General features: G+C 43.5%; 1 protein-coding gene across 1 annotated transcript in view; it reads left to right on the top strand.

The window, feature by feature from the left end:
* The window catches only part of AR (androgen receptor), a 221,200-nt gene that overhangs the window by 92,871 nt on the left and 107,048 nt on the right, over window positions 1-21,281 (top strand).

Raw genomic sequence — 21,281 nt, forward strand, 5'->3', positions numbered from 1 at the left:
TGGCCCTTTTCCATGTTCCCTGGTTGAAATTCTGCCTGACACTTCAAAGCCCAGGTCAAGTACCATCTCCATCCCAGATACTCATTGCTTCACCCCACCGCCTACTAAATGATCTTTCTCCCTCCTCAGAACATCTTGCTCTATTTGGTACTGTAGTGTGTGTATCTGTAATTTGGTACTCAGCTAGATTGAAAACTCCTGGAGCCCAGATTCCATCTCCAGGACATAAGGCCTGTTGAGCAGAATAAGTGCTTAATTGATGCTGTATTGAATAAATGAATGAAGTATGGAAGAATTACACTGGGTGTTCTTTCTACCAAGGTGACCTGGGATGTGGGGCATTTAAGCTCTCTTGGCCTTTCTTTTCTTATTTATAAATTGAAGAGTTTAGACTAGATGGGTACCAAGGGCTCCTCTGGGTACCAACAGTTAATGCTCTCTGAGATTTCTTCTCTCTCTAATACCTGATACTCTTAGCTTCCTTCCACCTCTGATAGTCTATGTTCTAAGGTTCTTTCCACTCCTGAACACACACAGAGCTTATATTTTGGTGGGGGAATTGGGGGATGGAGTTAGAGACCCAGTGTGCTTTCAATATAGGTAAATACAATGTCATTATAAGACTAGTACACCTTAAGTTCTTTGGTGGCAGAATGATCTCCTTTACTTCTGCCTTTTTATCCCCCAGTGGCCCAACACAATATTTGCCTGATACACAGTTGGTGTTCAATTTGTGCTTGTTGATTGAGGAGAAGAGAAATAAGCATTTATTAAGTGCCTACTCTGTGGCCAGGCACTGTTGGTGCTAAAGCACTTTACAAATGTTATCTCCTTTGATCCTCACAGTAACCCTATAGATACTGTAATTATGCCCATTTTTATAGTTGAAGAAATGGAGGCAGCTAGAGGTTGTGACCTGTTGAGTGTCACACAACTAGTAAATTTCTGAGGTTGGATTTGAACTCAGATCCTCCTGATTTTAGGCCCAGACCTCTATCTACTGCTTGAAACAATTGGGAGGTCAGAGGAGGCTTTTACACAGGAGATGGAATGGGAGCTAGGAAGGTAGGAGTCTGAGAAGCAGAGGGGATGGGGGGCCTCAGTTTTGCTCAGGGTTATGTGAGTAGAGAAGGGGGGGGTGGAGCCAAGATGGCAGAGTAGAAGGACACACTTCTAGAAGCTCTGCTACCACAACCTATAAAATAACTGCAAAAAATGACTCTAAACAAATCCTAGAGCAGCAGAAGCCACAAAATGACAAAGTGAAAAAGATTTCTAGCCTAAGGCAGCCTGGAAGGCTGACAGGAAAGGTCTGTCACACCGGGCCTGGAGCAGAATGCAGCCCAGCCTTGGCCACATGGCAGGGACAGGACTGGAATAGGCTTCAAGGCACCACCAGCAGCAGCTGTGGGTCCCAGATTCCTCAACTCACAAATGCCAAAGACAACTTCAATGGCCAGTGACAAAGCTCTTTGTCCTCCTGGGTGAGAAGGAAACACAGTGGTTTAACCCTGGCCCCAGGCAGTGACGGCTTCCATTTTTGGAGTCCTGGCCTAAAGACCCTGGGGGAATTGAGCAGCTGATCTGAATCTCAGCCCTGAGTGGCACCCCTGGGGTGAGGAGGAGCGAGGAGTGCTGGCTGGCGTGGTAGAGCTGGTGGAGACTCTGGAGAGGGAATTCTACTCACAGAAAAGAGTGCTTGTAGTTGCTCCCAGACCAAAGAGCAGGTCAGGAGAGGAGTAAACTCCTCTCCCTTGATTGTGCCACCTTGGAGGAACTGAGAACTTACAAGTTCCCAGAGTATGTGCTCCTCTTGATGAAGGACTCAAAAGTCAAGTAACTGGCTGGGAAAATGCCAAAAAAAGAAAAAGAGGATAACTCTTGGTGAGCAGGTATCTTCTTCCATCCTTTTGGATGAGGAAGAATAATGCATACCATCAGAGGAAGACCTAAAAGTCAAGGCTTCTGCATCAGAAAATTTCAAAATAAATATGAAATGGTCTCAGGTCATGGAAGTGCTCAAAAAGGATTTTGAAAATCAAGTAAGAGAGGTGGAGGAAAAATTGGGAAGAGAAATGAGAGAGATGCAAGAAAATAGTGAAAAGTCAGTCAACAGCTTGCTAAAGGAGAGCCAAAAAAATGCTGAAGAAATTAACACCTTTAAAAATAGACTAACAAACTGCAAAAGAGGCCCAAAATACCAATGAGGAAAAGAATATTTTAAAAAGCAGAATTAGCAAAATGGAAAAGGAGGTTCAAAAGTTCACTGAAGAAAATAGTTCTTTAAAAATTAGAATGGAGCAGATAGAAGCTAATGACTTTATGAGAAACCAAGAAATTACAAAATAAAATCAAAAGAATGAAAAAGTAGAAGACAATGTGAAATATCTCATTGGAAAAACAACTGACCTGCAAGATAGATCCAGGAGAGACAATTTAAAAATTATGGGACTACTTGAAAGCCACGATCAAAAAAAGAGCCTAGACATCATCTTTCATGAAATTATCAAGGAAAACTGCCCTGATATTCTGGAACCAGAGGGTAAAATAAATATTGAAAGAATTCACCAATCACCTCCTGAAAGTGATCTGAAAAGAAAAATTCCAAGGAATATTGTAGCCAAATTCCAGAGTTCCTAGGACAAGGAGAAAATATTGCAAGCAGCCAGAAAGAAACAATTCGAGTATTGTGGAAATACAATAAGGATAAAACGAGATCTAGCAGCTTCTATATATTAAGAGATTGAAGGGCTTGGAATATGATATTTCAGAAGTCAAAGAAACTAGGATCCAAGCCAAGAATCACCTACCCAGCAAAACTGAATATAATACTTCAGGGGAAAAAATGGTCATTCAGTGAAATAGAGGACTTTCAAACATTCATGATGAAAAGGCCAGAACTGAATAGAAAATTTGACTTTCAAACAAATTATCTCTCATAAAAAGTCAAGAAAAAGCTCTTTCAATGGAGGGGAAAAGGGGAAAGTGAGAGGGAAAAAGTGAAGCTTACTCCCATGACATTTAGCTTAAGGAGGGAATAACATGCACACTCCATTTGGTATGAAAATCTATCTTACACTACAGGAAAGCAGGGGAGAAGGGGAGAAGTAGGGTGTGGGGGGAATGATAGAAGGGAGGGCAAATGAGAGGTGGGGGTAATTAGAAGTAAACACTTTTGAGGAGGGTCAAAAGAGAGAATAGAATAAATGGGAGTGGCAGGATAGGATTGAGGGAAATATAGTTAGTCTTTCACAGCGTAACTATTATGAAAATATTTAGCAAAACTACACATATATAGCCTGTATTGAATTGCTTGCCTTTTCAGTGGGGATGGTTGGGGAGGGAGGAAGGGAGGGAAGTTGGAACTCAAGGAACGAATGTTGAGAATTGCTTTTGCATGTAATTGGGAAATAAATACAGATAATGGGGTATAGAAATGTATCTTGCCCTACAAGAAAAGAGAGAAGATGGGGATAAGGGAAGGGAGGGGGGTGATAGATGGGAGGGCAGATTGGGAGGAGTGGTAAACAGAATGCACAGTGTTGTGGGGTGAGGGAGGGGAGAGATGGGGAGAAAATTTGGAACTCAAAATTTGTGGAAATGAATATTGAAAACTAAAAATAAATAAATAAAATTTAAAAAGTATAAAAAGAAGCAAAAAAACGAGAAAAGAGGTGACCCATTTGGGGGTGCTTTTGGAGGTAGCTTTGACAGGTCCTGGCATAGTTGCTAATCTCTTGGATTGGATTGGGGTGTGTGTGAAGGAGAAAGAAGAGGCAAGAGTGCCTCTGGGGTCATAGCTGGTTGAACTTCAGGGGAGGAGGATGAACATCTCAACTGGAATAAGCAAGTCTGGAGGAGGGTCAGGTTTGGGAGAGATGGGAGCAGAGATCCAAGATAATGAGTTTTCTTTCAGATATGTTGAGTCTGAGATACCAGCGGGACATGTGAGCTAAATGGACATCTAACCAGTCTTGGATGCAGTTCTGGAGCTCAAGAGAGAGACTGGGCCAGGGACGAGGAACCTGCAGACTCGAGGCCATATGTGGCCTTCTAGGTCCTCAAGTGCAGCCCTTTGACTGAATCCCAACATTACAGAACAAATCCCTTCTAGGTCCTCAAGACCAGTCCTTTGACTGAATCCCAACATTACAGAACAAATCCCTTCTAGGTCCTCAAATACAGTCCTTTGACCAAATCCTAACTTCACAGAACAAATCCCCTCTAGGTCCTCAAGTGCAGCCCTTTGACTGAATCCCAACATCATAGAACAAATCCCCTCTAGTCCCTCAAGTGCAGCCCTTTGACTGAATCCCAACATCATAGAACAAATCCCCTCTAGGTCCTCAAGACCAGTCCTTTGACTGAATCCCAACATTACAGAACAAATCCCTTCTAGGTCCTCAAATATAGTCCTTTGACCAAATCCCAACTTCACAGAACAAATCCCCTCTAGGTCCTCAAGTACAGCCCTTTGACCGAACCCCAACTTCACAGAACAAATCCCCTTAATAAAAGGATTTATTCTGTCAAACTTGGACTCAGTCAAAAGGTTACACTGAGGACTTGGAAGGTCACCTGTGGCCTAGAGACCACAGGTTCCCCACTCCCAGACTATGCCTTAACTGTGAAGTCAGCTGAGTGGAGATGGCCATTTGAACCCATGGAAACCAATGAACTCATAAAGGAAGAATGCAGAAAGAAAGCCTAGGACAGAGACTCTTAGGACGTGGTTGATACTCAGTCCAGAGCAGTAGTTCTTAGCCTGGGGGTCCATGAGCTGGTTTTTAAAACTATTTTGATAACTTTTTACAATAGCATTATTTTACTTTAGAATCTTCTCTCTTTGGTTTTGTGCATTTTTTACAAAGCAGGATTCTGAGAAAGGGTCCATGGGCTTTCCCAGTGTGCCAAAGGGAGAGGTCATACCACATCAAAGGCTAAGAATCCCTCCTCTAGGCTGAGGGGTGAAGAAGGCTCAGTTCCTTTCTATTCCCTCTTTTACGTTCGAAAGGCCCATCCTGCTCCACTAGTCTGGGAGTCTGTGAATGAATATATCATAGGATTATGTGGAAACTTTCTCATCTCTTAAATTAAAGTGAGCCTAATCTCGATCTTTCTTTTTCACCAAAAGTATGCAAACAATTCAAAACATTCATTTTCATGCAGTTTTTATTGATCTTTGCAGGGCTGTGCATGTAGATTATTGGCTAAGTAGTCCAAGCTGGCCACTGCTCACAGATAGGGCCAAAGAGGTTTACGATCAAGTGTTGGCCTACTGATGATCGGTTACTGGCCTAGGGTAATCCAGTGGGTGACAAAGGGTGGGTAGTTAGGAATAATCTCCAAAATCCATGTCATGTGTACGAATCAGGCAATATGCTTTTAGCAGCCAGTAGGTGTGGATTTGGGGAAATCAAAGGGATAAAACAGGGTAGCTTGTGCTGTTTTCAAAAGACTGTGGACTTGGACTATCCTTGTGAAGACATCTTAGGCCAAGGCAAGTCCTGGGACCCAGACTAGCAGCTGCCTAGTGCTTGTGTTTCCCTGGAGATAGCTTCTTCCTTCATTTGGTTGTTCAAGGGTTAATATAAGGCCTATTCATGCCCTAGGCCTGTGGTCCTGCTCTAACATGCTTGGTGCCTTTCCACAGCTCATCCATATCACTTTGCAAAGGAAACTGATTTCTGGAAAGGTTTATTGACTTGCCCAAGGTCACACAGCCCTGCCATTAGTTTCTGGTGGGGACCTGAGATTTGTAGGTAGATTCATAGAATGTTAGAGCTGGAAGGGACTTTTGAGATGGACCCTACTCAGTTTTACAGAGGAGTAAACTGAGTCTCATAGAGGTGACCTAGTCTTCTAGTCTTGTATTCTTATGTGTACCTGTCAGTTAACCTCTCCCTGCTCTCTTATCTGAGGACCTAGTATGTGGCGAGCCATTTCATACACACTTTAGATGCCCTGAAATTCATACTACTAGAGTTATAAATGAAGAGATGGTATGGATTCATAGCTGGAGAGCTACCCTCCAAGTCAGGAAGACCTAAGTTAGGGGTTTTTAATCTGGACTCTGGGAATCTTCATGGCTTATTTCCAATATTATGAGAACTGTGTTTCAGTATCATTAGAATCCTTGGTAATCTTGTTGTATTGAATTGTGTGCCTTTAAAACCATGATTCTGAAAAGAAATCCCTAGGTTTCACCCTAAGGCTGAAGGACTTCAGGCCACATAACAAAAGGTGATGAGTCTCCCCAACCTATAGTTTTTGAAGAAATGATGAATCTACAAACCTGAGTTTCCTTGTGTGTAAAATGAAGGCAAGGACATAGACTCCTTGCCCCTCAGGTTGTTTGAAGGAAAGTGCTTTGTGTATCATGAGAGGCCTCCTCAAATTTAGCCTTGAGTGACAAAAGTCCCAGTCCTGTGGACCATTTCCATAAGGAGCCTCCCTGAGCCAATGGCTTGCTAGTTGCCTCAGATCTCTGTGTAATAGTCACCTGCCCCCCTCCCTTAGGCCCCCACCAGCTGGGGCAGCTCAGAGAGCAGTGTCTTCCCATATACGAGTTACAATTGTATAAAAGTTGAGTTTTATGAGGATGCGAGTGTCCTTTTGGCTAAGCTGAAGGAAACATCTCTGGGTTTGCTCTCCTGATCAATGGCAGTTCTGGGGGTGACCCTAGGGCCACCAATGCTTCAGTGTGCCTCATATAAAACAATCACAGCTGGGCTGTTGTTCATCAAGGAGAACATACTCTGTCAAGCAGTCCAAAAGGGGTCAAAAATAAAAACTACACCGAACTTCAGATGTTGTCACTAGACCCAGCTGTTATAGGGAAACGAGTGATAAAGAAAGAGAAAAAAATCTGATCACTGCCACAGGATTTGCACCACCCCTTTTCCCAAAGGCCAGGTTTCTTTAGGCCTCAAGAGCTTGAAGACCATCTCATCCATTTTATTTTGCAAAGAAAGAAACCAAGGCCTAGAGGGATTCGGTGACTTGCCCAAGGTCTCGAAGCTAACAAGTAACAGAGTCAAGATTTGAAGCCAGGGCTTGTGACTCCAAATCTAGCACTCTTTCCATTGCACTGCATTCTCTCATGATGGTGAAGAGGGAGAAGCCAAAGCAGTGCCTTTCTGAGCCCCAGTTTCCTCATCCGAAAAATGAAAATGATCCTGGGGCCATTTAACTTATCAAAGTTCAAAGGCTCAGATGAGAGACTGGATATACCCATGGCTCCAGCAACCAAAATGGGCATCAGAACCGCAGCAGTTCCCTTATTCCTTGTTGTGACCAGAGGAGCTTATGCTGCACCAGCTCTGGATGCCCACGAGCCCCCACTTGGGCCTCCTAGGCCCTGCTGAAAAAGATAAGACTGTCCAGGGCATAAGCATACCACGTAGCACACAGCACCAAGCAGATATCTTGGGCCTTAGGAACCCTGGGAAGGGTACTTGAAGGGTGACATGAACCAAGATCTCAGTGAAAGCAACCTGATTAGAACCTTTGAAATTAACCTAATAGCTATTCGTTTGGAGGGAAGAGTTGCAGATTTGCCCACTGAATGTCAGAGCTGAGAGGGAACTTAGAATATGGAACAATAGAACTGGGAAGTGCCTTGACAACATAGAACGTTGGCCAAGGAAGGGACCTTAGAACATTGTGAAAAAGAGATGGAGTCCTTCAAGAGCATCTAATTTAATCCTCTCATTTTACAGAGTTGGAAACTGAGGGCAGAACCCCAGGTCACATGGTAGTAGATGGCAGAGTAGGCCCATCTGACTCAGAACCAGTGCTCTTTGCACTAAATCCTAAGGCAAGCAGTGAATTATCCACCTCTACAAAAGACGTCAAAAGGACTAGTCATAAAGCAGACTCTGTAAAACATGGTCCATGTGTTGGTTTGTTTTGCTTAATTGCTTCTCTTCTTTACATAAGGAGGGCTGAAGGGGAGAGGCAGGAGTGGGAGGTCAAAAATGACATGCCCAACGAGGGCTCAGATACCCAGCCTCTCACCACTAGCTTTCTACATCACTGGGACTAGCCTGGTTGCCAGAGACTGCCCCTCATCCTCCATTTGCTCAGAGAATTAAAGCAGCCACTGAGCTTGGACTCCCATGACCTACTATCTCTTGCTGATGAGAGAGGGTGAAGAAATTGTGCCTACTTCAGCCTTCCATAGTCATCTAGACCCCTCTCCACCAGATCACCTCCTGGGACACAGACCAGTCCAAGTCTAGAGCTCTCCTCTTCCCCACTTTTCTGTCTCCTTCTATTTCCCCAATCTGGGTACCCTCAACTTCTCCCCATCTCCTTTCCCCCCATATGTCCTCTTCTAGCATCCTGTCTGATGCCCTGGGCCTCATTGGTCCCAGGAAGGGCATGACAACCTACTGTCCTCATTGTTCTCACACACTTTAAGGGCTTTCCTCTGTCTCTGTCTCTCTCTTCTCTTGTCCCTCTGTCTCTCTCTGTCTTTCAGTCTCTCATCTCTCTCGTCTCTCTTGTCTCTCTTGTCTCTCTCTGTGTCTTTCTCTCTCTTCTCTTGTCTCTCTGTCTCTCTCTGTCTTTCAGTCTCTCATCTCTCTTGTCTCTCTTGTCTCTCTGTCTCTTTCTCTCACTCTCTCTCATCTCTAGTCTCTCGTCTCTCTCTGTCTCTCTCATCTCTCTTGTCTCTTTCTGTCTCTGTCTCTGTCTGAAAGTTGTTAGGATGTCATAGTAAAAATTCTCTTCCCCTGATAGCATGCCTGTTTCATTCCCATTCTCTTGAGCCCTATCCCTCCTATTCTATTTACCCTTCTATAACCTGCTTCTATTTTTAACTGCCTTCCACCTTCTTACACTCACAGAAACTTGGTTCTCTCAGAACAACCCTGCATCTCTGGGCCACCACTGCAGCCCCGGGGGTTCTCCCCTTCCCCCAACCCAGTGAGCCAGTAAGAGACATCAGAATCCTTCTTGTCATGAGGAAGCCCCTTCCATGCCCCTTTTGGGCCTCCATCCCTCTCTCTGGCTTATCCAGGTCCCAATTGCTCTTCTCAGCTGGCCCTCAAATCTGTCTCCTTTGTTCCAGTCTCTGAGGAGAAGGTGGCCCTTCTCCTTGCCATGGATAGCTCTCCCCCAGATTCCCCTCTCCCTTTCTATCTCTTCCAAGAACTTGCACCTTTGATCAACATCTTTGACTTTCTCATCTTCAATCTCTCTTTATCCACTGCCTCCTTCCACATGGCCATAAACATTCTGAGGCCTCCCTGATCATTAAAAAGACCCCTTTCACATGACCTTCCTATTCCCTCAAATTTATCCTATTTTTCTCCAGTCTTTGATAACCAACCCCACCCCCCAAAAGCTGCCTCCATTCGTTGCCTCCACTTCCCCATATACTTTTGACTACTCATTCTTGTAGTCTGGTTTCATACCCTACCACTTGAAACACCAAGGCTGCCATTGATCTCAAGTGTGAAATCCAATGATCTTTTCAGACTCACACAATCACACGCCTTTTAGTTATAAGGGACATCAGAGACCATCTAGTCAAAGGCAGTTTCTTTCTTCCCAACTCCTTTGCTGTCTCTTGGCAGCTCGCCCAATACACACAAACACTGCCTCCCACTTCTGATGATCCCTTGTCTCTGCCTTCTCCATCTACTTATCAGAATGTTCTTTCTCAGTAACCTCTGCTGAATCAGTATCCATGCCCTGTGATCTCATCAACTTCCATGGGTTCCATTCTCATCTGTTTGCAAATGACTCCCAGCCTCCTTCCTGCTAGGTATTTGTGTCCTTTCGATCTGTCATATACAAAACTCAGCTCCATCACCTTTACCTCCCCTACCACCTGTCAGGCTCCTCCCTACTCCTCGGTTTTCCTTTTCCTGTAGAGGATACCACAAGCCTTCAATCACTCAGTTTTGTGATCTAAAGGTCATCCTCATCTCTTTTCTCTCCTTTGCCCCACAATCCAGTCAGTGGCCACAACTTCTTACTCTCGCTCTACAACACATCTCACATCTATCCTTTTCTCTTCCTTCATACTGCCAATTCAGATTCTCCTCCTCCCTCACTTCAGCTATTACTGTGGTCTTCCATTGAGTCTCTCTGCCACCAGTCTCTCCCCTTTCCAAACCATCCTTCACATGGTTGCTAGTTTCATATTCCTAAAGCAAACATCTGACCATGCTACTCCCTTGCTTAAGAAGCTTTGGAGTAGTTTCCTCTAGGGTAGAAAACAAACTTCTCCATTTGGCAATTAGAACTGGCTCCAACCTATCTTGGAATGGCATAGTGGAAAGAATGCTGAGTTTGGGCACATGCAGAGATCTGAGTTAGAATCTCACCTCACGTGTGGACATCAGCACACTGTACCATCATAGGTGGAAAATTACAGATGGAAATTTGGACATATTTAGCCTGGAGAAGAATCAGTGAGATTGTGATAGCTGTGTTTGAGTATCTGAAGGGTTCTCCTGTGGAAGGACAATAACACTTGTTCTGTTTGGTCTGGGAGGGTGGAACCAGGAACCAGGGATAGAACATAGAACGTCAAAACTGGGAGGGATCGTAAAATAGAGACTGTCAGAGCTGGAAGACACCTTAGAACAGAAAATGTTGGAGCTAGAAGAAACCTCAGAAAACAGAATGTCAGAGCTGAGAAAGACCTTAGAACAAAGTCAGATCTGAGAGGAGACCTTAGAATAGAGACTATCAGACTTGGGAATGACTTTAGAATATAGAATGTCAGAGCTGGAAGGGATCTTAGAACAAAAAATATCAAAAATGGAAAGAACCTAGAACAGAGAATTCCAGGACTCGTAACAGAAAATGTCAGAGCTAGGATGAACTTTAGAACAGAGAATGCCAGAGCTTGGATGGACCTCAGAATAGAGAATGTCAGGGCTGGGAGGGATCTTAGAACAGAGAATGTCAGAACTAAATGGAACCTTAGTATAGAGAATATCAGAGCTGGAGGAGACCTTGGAATACAGAGTACTGAAATTACCATCTGGGAGAGAAATGCCCAGATCATTAGTCCAACCCGTTCTCCTCTTAGAAGGTGACTCTCCTGTCAGACTTACCCATAGGCCCCTGTAGATCTTTATAAGGGGAGCACCAGAGGTTCATGGTCTCAGATTGTGTGGTGGCACTTAGGCCTCAGGGTCAGCCTGCATCAGAAAAAATCAGAGCAGGACTGAGCCCCTCCCTGCCTAGGCCCTGAATCTGTTTGTTTTTCTCATCTGTCTTCCTGCTCTAACCTTGGCCTCCTGGTCCTGAATCAGGCCTGGAATCTCTGGAGCACGTCAGCACTCACCAAGTTGTGTCTGCTCATACTTTGCTATCTTCCTTCTTTGGGTTTGGGGGGCTGTAGGACACTTGCCTTAGCATTTTTCACATTTCTTGAGTGGGACCGTGTGCTTTCTTGTGCAGACTTGGAGGCTGAAAGACTGGAAAGGAATTTAAGATTTGCACGTGTTTGCAGAATCCTGGAAGCACAGGTTTTCTATGTTGGAAGAGATCATCGTGGCCCACCACTATGACAATTCATTTTCTTTTTCTTGGACCACTGAATTAATCAGTATAGGAAATTCCCAGTGAAAAAATTGCCTCTGCCAGTGGAGATCAGCACCAGCTCTTCATTTTCTAGTCTCACAGAGAAGCTACCAGTATAGATCAAAAGGCAGACCTTGCACTTGGGTCTTCCTATTTCCAAGGCTAATTCTGTAACTGCTGGGCCACACTGCTTCTCTGTGGTGCCAGTAATAGTTCATAAAATATGTGTTTTGAAATTCACAAGATACTTTCATCAAGATGGCTCTCAGGTAAATAATATAAATGTCATTGGCCCCATTTTACAAATGAGAAAACTGAGGCACTGAGAAGTTAACTGATTTGCCCCTGAGCGCACAGGTCTGAAATGTCCAAGGTGGGATACCAGCCCACTTCTTTCACATTCCTATCTCTCTCCATTTCGTGCTGCCTATATCGGGCCTGCTTTGTATTGACTAAATTAAAAGCACGATGGGTTTTGAGTCAGGATACTTGGGTTCCAGTCCCATATCTGACCCTTAGGAATAGCCTTGTAACTTTGACTAAGCCACTGTCCTTTCCTGAGCCTTAGTTTCCTTATTTGTAAAACAGAGAGGGAAACATTTAGTGCCACTCAGATCATGGGGCCCTGTTGAAGAATTGGCCTCTGCCAGTGATTGCCATTGTTTGCAGAAGTCTGAGAGCCCCAGGTGGACTCAGTTCTGGGCTGTGCTAGCGGCTTCCGAGGGCTGTGAGTTCCAAACAACTCTGTGTGCCAAGGTATCAGTGGGAGCATCACATAATTTGCACACAGCAAACAAGCTCCATGGTACTTGACCATTTTCCCTGGGGCTGCTTGGGTGTAACTAAGCCAAAGTTCTGTGGCCACAGCTGTCCAGATGGTCAGGATCATAGAGTGTTAGAGACAAAACAGATCTTAGAACATAGAACATTAGTGCTGGAAAGAGCCTCAGATCATGAAACATAGAACGTCAGATCTGGAGGGGACCTCCGGATTATTCTAGGCTAACCTTATCATTTTATGGAAGAGGAAATGAAGGTTCAAATTGGGATAGTGACTTGGATTTGTTATTGTTCAGTCGATTTCAGTCATGTATGTGACTCTTTGTGACCCCATTTGGGATTTTCTTGGCAAAGAGAATGAAATGATTTACAATTTCCTCCTCTAGCTCATTTTACAGATGGGGAAACTGAGACAAACGGAAATTAAGTCACACAGCTAGTAAATGTTTGGGGCCTGGGGCAGCTAGGTGACTCAATGGATAGAATGCCAGTCCTGGAGTCAGAAGGACCTGAGTTCAAATCCTGCCTCAGATACTTAATAGCTATGTGATCCTGGATAAGTCACTTAACCCCAATTGCCTTAAAAAAATAATAAGTGTCTGAGACCAGATTTGAATTCAGGTTTCCTTGACTGAGCTAATGGCTCTATCCACTGTGCTACCCAGCTGCTGACTTGGATTTAAGTGATATTTATCTCAGCTTTCAAAGCCCATGGATAGCTGGGGGTAGGGGATATGTAGACCTGACTTTTTAAAAAATCATTTTAAATTACATTATTTAGATTTTTATTTAAAATTAAAAATGAAACTATATCTGATTGCTTATCTTTCAAGAAGAGGGGAGAGAGAAATAGAATTTGGAACTCAAAACTTTAAAAAAAAGTTATAAGATGTTTTACCATGTAATTAGGAGGAAAATTTATAATATACATATATATAAATTAAATCTTTATTTTATTTTATAAAATGAAATAAATTTAGATAAGAATATATAATATAAAATATAGTATAATTTTATATTTTATAATAAAATACAATAATATAAAATAAAATATTTTATTTAATATTTAATCTAAATATTTATTTTTATTTAAAAATTATATATGTATACATATATGAATTAAGTCTTTATTTTTATTTAAAGGATTACAAAGTTTTAATTATGGTTAGGGTTAGGACATCTCCATATGGCAGCTTCAGTCTCATGACACTTTGACCCCATAGAGCCAGATTGGGAGTGAGCAGATCCACGTTCTATTCCTAGCCTTGTCACTAACTTGCGGTGTGGTCTTCAGTGAGTAACTTGCCCTCTCTGAGCTTCAACTCCCCCTCTTCCCCCACCCCGGTCCTGGAAAATGAGGGATTTGGACAGCTTTAAAGGCATTTTCTATGATTCCCTGTCCTCGCTGCAGGGAGGGTCAAAGGTGGAATGGTGGAGAGAGCAAGATTTCCCTTTGGCCTCCAGCAGACTAGTTTGAGCAGGTAGGAAAAATCGATTTATTTTCTCCTTTCCTCCTTAGATGGCAGGGGTTCCTGGATGTTGGAAGGATGGAAAAAGCTTTCTGTCCACATTTCTGATGATGCTGTACCAAAGAATGCTACTTGGCCTTCCTTTGACTTTGGCCAGAATGAGCAGGCAGCCATAGTAGGGAGTTTGGCCAGCCCAGCTGAGCAGATGTGATCTGGGTGATGCAGAGATGTGAGCAGTCAGCTGAACTCATTCCCAGGCTGTTCTGCCCCATTTTCTAAAGTTGTTCCAGTTAAATCCAGTTATATGAATGCACCAGTTAACACTTTGTCCATTTTGTGGGCAAAGAGCATGAAGCTTGGAGTCAGGAAACTGGCCTTCAAATCTTGACTGTTTGACATTGGGCTCCTCCCTCCCCTTTACCAGCACTCACTTTCCCCATCTGTAAGACAAAGGGGTTGGATGAAATGATCCTTAAGTTGCCTTGCATCTCCCATGTCATGGGAATCCATAATCATGTTGTCATGGCTAGAAAGTGGAAACCCATGATAGGGTTATGATCCCACCTGATGATAGCTAAGCAAAGTTAGGTTGCCTACTTAGGTATTTTTGCTCTCCCATTATGCAAAAGAAATAATAATAATAAAATCCCGACATGTCAGACTTGGAACTTAAGTGTTCAGGAGAGGAGAAGTGAGGCTGAGAGATGAAAAGTGCCTGGCCCAAAGTTTGGTTCATTCCTTCATGATGAAGCTGGGGCCTGTACTCCCATCTTTTAGCTCCAAGCTGAACATTTTTGCCCAAGCTATGACTGTAGGACTACTGTAAGTGTTTTGATTAGCATAAGTGGGGGGAGGGGGACTGTTTGAATTTCGTTCTTCTTTTGTTTTTTCCTCCATATTTGAATATGTTACATTAGAAGGATGGGGATTTCCCTTCACATTTTGAACCAGTTTCACTTTCTGGATTGGTGCTTCTAGTACTTTAGTAGACAAGAATTGAAACAGATTTGTAAAGGGAACAGGGCTTTGGGGGAGCTGGACGGTTTGTGGTTTGGGGGTTGTTGTTTGCATATTTTAAAAGGTGACTAGACAAATAAAATGTTTGAGTTGGAGAAGAGCTTAGAAAGTATACTGGAAGGATTCTTTCAATACAGAATATCAGAGATGAGAGGGACTTTAGAAAAAAAAAAAGTTACATCTAGGTGGGCCCTTAGAACCTAGAACATTGAAAATAGAATGTTATAATTGGGAGGAAACTTAGAACACAGAATGTCAGAACTGGGAGGGACCTTAAGACAGGGGATATCAGAGCTGGAAGGGGCCTTAGAACAAGGGATATCAGAGCTGGGAGGGGGGCTTAGAACAGAGAATGTCAAGGCTGAGGGTGATGCTTAGAACCCAGAATGCCCCATTCTCTAAGAAGCTTTAGAGGTTACCTAGTCCCACCACCTCATGTTACAAATTGGGAAACAGACTCAGAGAGAAGTCATTTGTCCAAGGTCAAGCATCTGAGACTGCAACTGAGGCCTCCCGACCACTAGTCCAGAGGGATTTCCCTACAGTTGTGATTAATTAAAGGAGGCGGCCCAGTTCTGGCAACTTCGGATTGAGCCTCTTTTATCTTTCCCCCACTTGTTGGTCTGACCAAATTTGCAGGCACACAGCTTGTAATAATCTATTTTATATAATTAATTATGAAACTGCTGTAGAATAGAAAATAAAATTATGGGTCTAGAGCTCTCCTCTATTCTCCATTACAGTACATTTACTCCAGAATTATAAAACAACATACCTTACTGAGGCAGGGTGGGTGGAGAGAGGGGAGGAAGAGAGAGGAAGATGAAGAGGAAAAGAATGAGAGACAGAGAAAGGGGGGAGGGAGAGGGAGAGAAACAGGCAGGAACTGAGTCATGTCACGCACACTAATGCCACTCTCCCATTTTCTCCCTAGTCAGTCTTTGCCATGTGAATGATTAGGATTTTCATCCTCAGCACTGCTAGACCCATTCATGAATCAACAATATATCCCAGCCCAGCTTTGTGATCTGCTCTTGGTCCACACTGGGTCAGAGCTTCTAAGAAGGTTGCATTTGGAGTCAGAGGCACTGCTATTTAATAATTGTGTGACTTTGAATGGGTCACTATCTTTTTCTACATTTCAGTTTCCTCTATAAAACTGAGGGGATTGGATCCTTTGACTTCCAAGGTCCCTTCTGGCTCTAAAACTATCATCCTATTATCCTATGAAGACCTTTTGCCTTCCTGTGCCTCAGTTTCTTCATCTGCAAAATGAAAGAATTGAATTAGATGGCCCCTAAGGTCTCTTCCAGCCCTATATCTAAGATCCTATGAAGTTATTTAACCTTGCTAGGCCTAGTTTCCTCCTTTTTAAGATAAGGAGGTTAGACAAGATGACCCTGCTAACTCTTGACCTGTTACTCTACTTATACAACCATGAGCAAATCATTTCCCTTCTCTAGGCCTCAGTTGTCTTGCCCATAAAATTGATGGAATGACCCTATGACCTGGTTGGACTAGACTTAGCTTGAGACAGATGACCACAGGAGACCTCAGTGAGGCCCCAGGGAGAATGAAGGAACTTTGAGAGTTGGCAGTAAAGCAATATGGTGGAATGGGACAGACCTTAGCCTGGCAGTGGAAAAAGTCTTAGTTCAAGTCCCAGCCTCATCCGTTAAATGAGAAGCTTGATTTAAATGATATCTAAGACCCTTCCAGTGCCATCATTTTATGAGTGTAACTCTTGATCTTAGAATGTTTGAGTGGCAAGGGATCATGGGATATAAGACTGAAAGAGAGACCAAAACATCATAATGCTTGAGTTGATATAGCCTTTGGCCATGATCTTATCCAACTGCCTCATTTTTTGGAGGAGGAAACTGAAGCCCAGAAAAGGAAAGCAGCTATCCCAAGATCATTGAAAGCCAGGAAAGTGACCAGAGTAAAGTATAGAACCCAGGTCTTCCTGATCACCAGTTTTCCCATACCATAGTACTGACTCCTAAGCATGCAAAGCTCCATGTTTTGCATGTTCTTATCAAAAGTCTCCTTCATTGGCTTCCTCCCAATTTTCATTGTGCTTCTTGTCAGGTAACTTTCTTGTACTCATACATATGTAGCTTTGTTAAGAGCATTACAGAATACACAGAAAGAATGACCTCCTTGAAAATAGTACAGATAAAGATATGATAATAGACACATTATGCTCCATCCCCTCTTCTCTCCCAAGCCCAATTAGAGTTCTTAAGGGGAGGGACCCAGTCCAACATGGAAGCCAATATATTTCCCCTCAAAGGACATTAATATGATCATGTTAGCTTTCCTTTGGCCAAAGACCAGACTTTACCTCAGTAGATATGCCCAGTCACCAACCACTCACTAGATCCGAGTGACCCCTCTACTCCAATTGGCCTACTTTGGATCCCAGGCAATAGACATGACATTATAGAACCTCATAATTCTTGATCACCTAATGTTCTCGATGGAAGTGACTAGAGCACTTGACCTGGAGTCGGGAAGACCTGAATTCAATATTCAGACACTTACTAGCTGCGTGACCCTTGGCAAGTTACTTTCCTTCTGTCTGCTTCAGTTTTCTCAACTGTAAATTGAGGATAATAGCAGCATCTACCTCCCAATGTTGTTGTGCAGATCAAATTTGTAAACCTTCAAATGATATATAACTGCTGCTTATTATTCTTATTACCTGATCATCTGAGAGTCATTTTGAAACCTTTCTTCTTCCTCAAGTTTGGTTATCCTTGAATTAGATACTCCTTTGCCTAAGGGTTGAGGCCATTCCTCAAAGTCTCACACCTTTGTCCTTTGTCTCACTTCTGCTGAGTACCTGCTAAGGGCAGAATCAGATTTGGTTTTTTGACCTGGGCAAAAATTGTCAGGGTTGTTAATGAGTTGATAGACTTGGGAGGGACCTTAGAGCATAGAATGACTTAGAACATAGAATGTCAGAGGTGGGAGAGGCCTTAGAATACACAGTGCCAGAGCTGGGAGGGGTCTTAGCTCACAGAATGTCAGAGCTGGGAGGAAACTCAGATCATGGAATGTCAGAACTGAGAGGAACCTTAGAACATGCAATGCCAGAGCTGGGAGGGACCTTAGATCATGCAATGTCTTAGAACAGAGACTAGAATGGAGAATATAACAGAAATGGTTGGAACCTTAGAACACACAATGTCAGAGCTGGGAGGGCCCTTAGACATCATCTTGTGTGGGAGCTCTTAGCCTGGGGTCTGTGAATGGTTTCTTAATATTCTGATAACTTTGAATATAATTGGTTTCTTTTGTAATCCTGGATACTTTGTGTTATGCATTTAAACCCATGATTGTGAGAAGGGGGTCCATAGGCTTCCCTAGACTGCTCAGTGCCCTGCATTGTCCAAAATGCAAAAAGCAAAAAAAAAAAAAGTCAGGAACTCTTGATTTAGTGCACCGACTCTTTACGGAGGAGAAAACTGAGGCACGGAATATGAGAGTGACTTATGGGCAGTTAGAGTAGCCTCAAGACTCACTCCTGGTTCTGGTTCTCCTAGTTCTTACTGCCTTTGCAATTGACGAAGCCAACCAGAGCTTCAAAAAGAGAAGGGAAAATCCTGAGCCAGTGAACTTAGGAAGGGGTGTGTGTGTGTGTGTGTGTGTGTGTGTGTGTGTGTGTGTGTGTGTGTGTGTGTGTGTGTGTGTGTGTGTGTGTGTGTGTGCGCGCGCGCACAAAGCACTTATGTGCTTGCATGTGTGTACATATACATAAAACCAGGATGGAACCAGTATGGTCCTATACTGTTTGCCATTTGCCTGGCAGTCCCCAGACCCTGGGCTCTAGATCAGGCTCTGGTATATAGTCATGTTCCCAGAGTATCTAAGGCCACGCTGAAGCTCTGCCTGTCTGTCTGTTGGGTGGTCTGTGCTTCCTGGGAAGGGATCCCTGCCAGAATACTTCTCCACCATTGCATTCTGGCCTTTGGCCAGAGCATTGAGCCCAACATGGTGAAAGTGAAATGGGATAAGGAGACTGGTTTGGTTTTCTCTTTTTCTTAATTTTTGTGGGGGAGGGGTGGGATAGTGATTATTTGATGTCAGGTTCGAGGTCCTTCCTGCTTTATCCCTGCCATTGCTAGTACCTAGTATTGTCACTAAAGATATTGATCAAGCCCGTATCGATTCCCCAGGTTGTGCCTGGATAACTTGGCATAACCAACTGAGTCAAACCAACATGGGATCTGACCTCTAAGGCAGAATGAGACAACCAAGTGAATTCCAAAAGAGACCGTATTGTCTCATCTCATCCAAATCTTTCATTTATACTGAAAAGCAGCTGAGCCCAGAAAGAAGGTAAGTCCTTAGGGAAGACCACTGATTCTGGAGTCACAGAATGTCAGTTCAAATCTTGCCTCTGCAATTTATCCATGTGACCTTGGGCCAGTCATTTCCCTTCCCTGGGCCTCAGTTTCTACCTTTTTAAAATGAAGGGCCTCTGAGGACTCTTCTAGTTCAAGATCTATAATGCTAGTTGTAACCATGAGCAAATCATTTCCCCTCCTTCAGGTCACAGTTTCCTCCTCTGTAAAATAAAGGGGAGGCTTGGACTCCATGAGCTTTGAAGTCTTTTCTAGATCTAGATTTAGGATCTTATGTGTGACCAAGGGCAAATCCCTCCCCCCCCTCCACTGTGCCTTGGTTTCCTGAGAGGTCAAATTAAATGGCCTCTAATATTACTGACATTCTATGCTCCTGTGATCTCTTCTCCTCCCCCAATTCAGCCCCTTCTATATCAGCATCACTTGATTTGTCACCCAGGGAAGGATTCAGTCATACCTGGTTTTGATCTTCAAGGTAAAGTCAACAAATAAGATGATTTGGATTTTCCATTGAGTTCTGACCCTCATCAACTCTCACTTAGACTACTACGATAGTCTCCTACTTGGTCCTTCCTACACATACACACACACACACACACACACACACACACACACACACACACGCCTCCGATCTTTCCATTCTCCAATCCATCCTCCATATAGCTGCCAAATGAAAGCCCAGGTCTGAGCATGCCACCTTCCTGCTCCAGAAATCTCACTGGCGCCCTTTTGCCTCTGGGAGAACATACAGACTCCTCTGCTTGGCATTTTGAACCCTTCATGCTCTGGTTCCATCTTCTCTTTCTGGTCTGACTACATATTCTTCTTTTTGATGCATTCTTTTGCTCCAGTCAAGGAGGCCTCCTTGATCATGACTCATGCCTTTAATACTCTCCCTCCTCATGGCTACTTCTGAGAACCCCTAGGTCCCTTCAAGGCTCAACTCCAGTCCCATCTCCTTCACAAGGCCTTTCTTGACTATTACTCTGTCCCATTCCCCATCCCTCTGGCCTTATTTCATTTATAACTCCTTTTTTCACTTTTTTGTGCATTGGTTATGTCTTTCCCAATGGAATGTGTACTCTTTGAGGACAGGAACTGTCTCCCTTAGTTCTTTGTATCATTGTGCCTGGCACATGAATAGTGGGTACTTTGTAAATGCTTGGTTGTTGAGTCTTGTCCAACTCTCTCATTTTACACATGAATAAGCCATTTAGTTGAAAAAAGTTTTAAGACATTTGAGTTCAGGAAGACCTAGAAAGATATTTGGCCCATGCCTCTTGGGCACAGTACAACTCTAATCGTTTCTTAGATACCTCCCAGAAAGGTCACAGATAGAAAAGTATGGGCCTGGGAGTGATCGGGTGGCTCCCTCTAGACCAGACATGGCTCCTCCTGTTGATCTTTATACTGAACTTGGAGCATTCACCTGGGTGATTGCTTGCCAGGAGTGCCAATTCTGAGGTATGTGAGAGAAGAGGGTGCTTAAACAACCTGATTGGAGAGGGTACCTGGGAGGAAGCATGTGAAGGTTTTGGAGCTAAAAGTTGAGTTCCAGATAATACATTTCTGGCAGGGCTGCCTTCCTCAGAGTCATCTTGACTTTGAGGACTATGCTCCACCCCCACCAGCCCTCACAGTAAGTATGGAAAATGGGGGAGCCAAGTGAAAACCAACTTTGGTCAGGAAGCCTTATTTTAACATGTTGTTATTGATAGATTTTGGTTTTCTGTCACCTACATTTCCCATTTTATCTCCTTCTCCTCTTCCTCACAGAGACCCATTGCTCATTACAGGAATTTGAAAAAGGGAAGGGAAGGGAGAAATAGTTCAGTAAAACTAACCACTGTTTTGGGAAAAGTCCAACTTTCTATGCAGTTCTCCACACCCAGAGTCTGAAAAAAAAATAGGAAGAAAGGTGTCTTCTCATAGATATTCCTTGGAGCCAAGAGTGGCCATTGTAATTTTATAGCATTCTGTTACTCTTTTCGTTTCCATGGTGGTTGTTATTGTTTATGCTGCCAAATTTCTGTCTGGATCACTTGATTTGATCAGGCAGCTCATCTCCAAATCCTTAACATTTGTCATCTCT

Source organism: Notamacropus eugenii, chromosome X (genome assembly GCF_028372415.1).
Source record: "Notamacropus eugenii isolate mMacEug1 chromosome X, mMacEug1.pri_v2, whole genome shotgun sequence".
NCBI classification, from domain to species: domain Eukaryota; kingdom Metazoa; phylum Chordata; class Mammalia; order Diprotodontia; family Macropodidae; genus Notamacropus; species Notamacropus eugenii.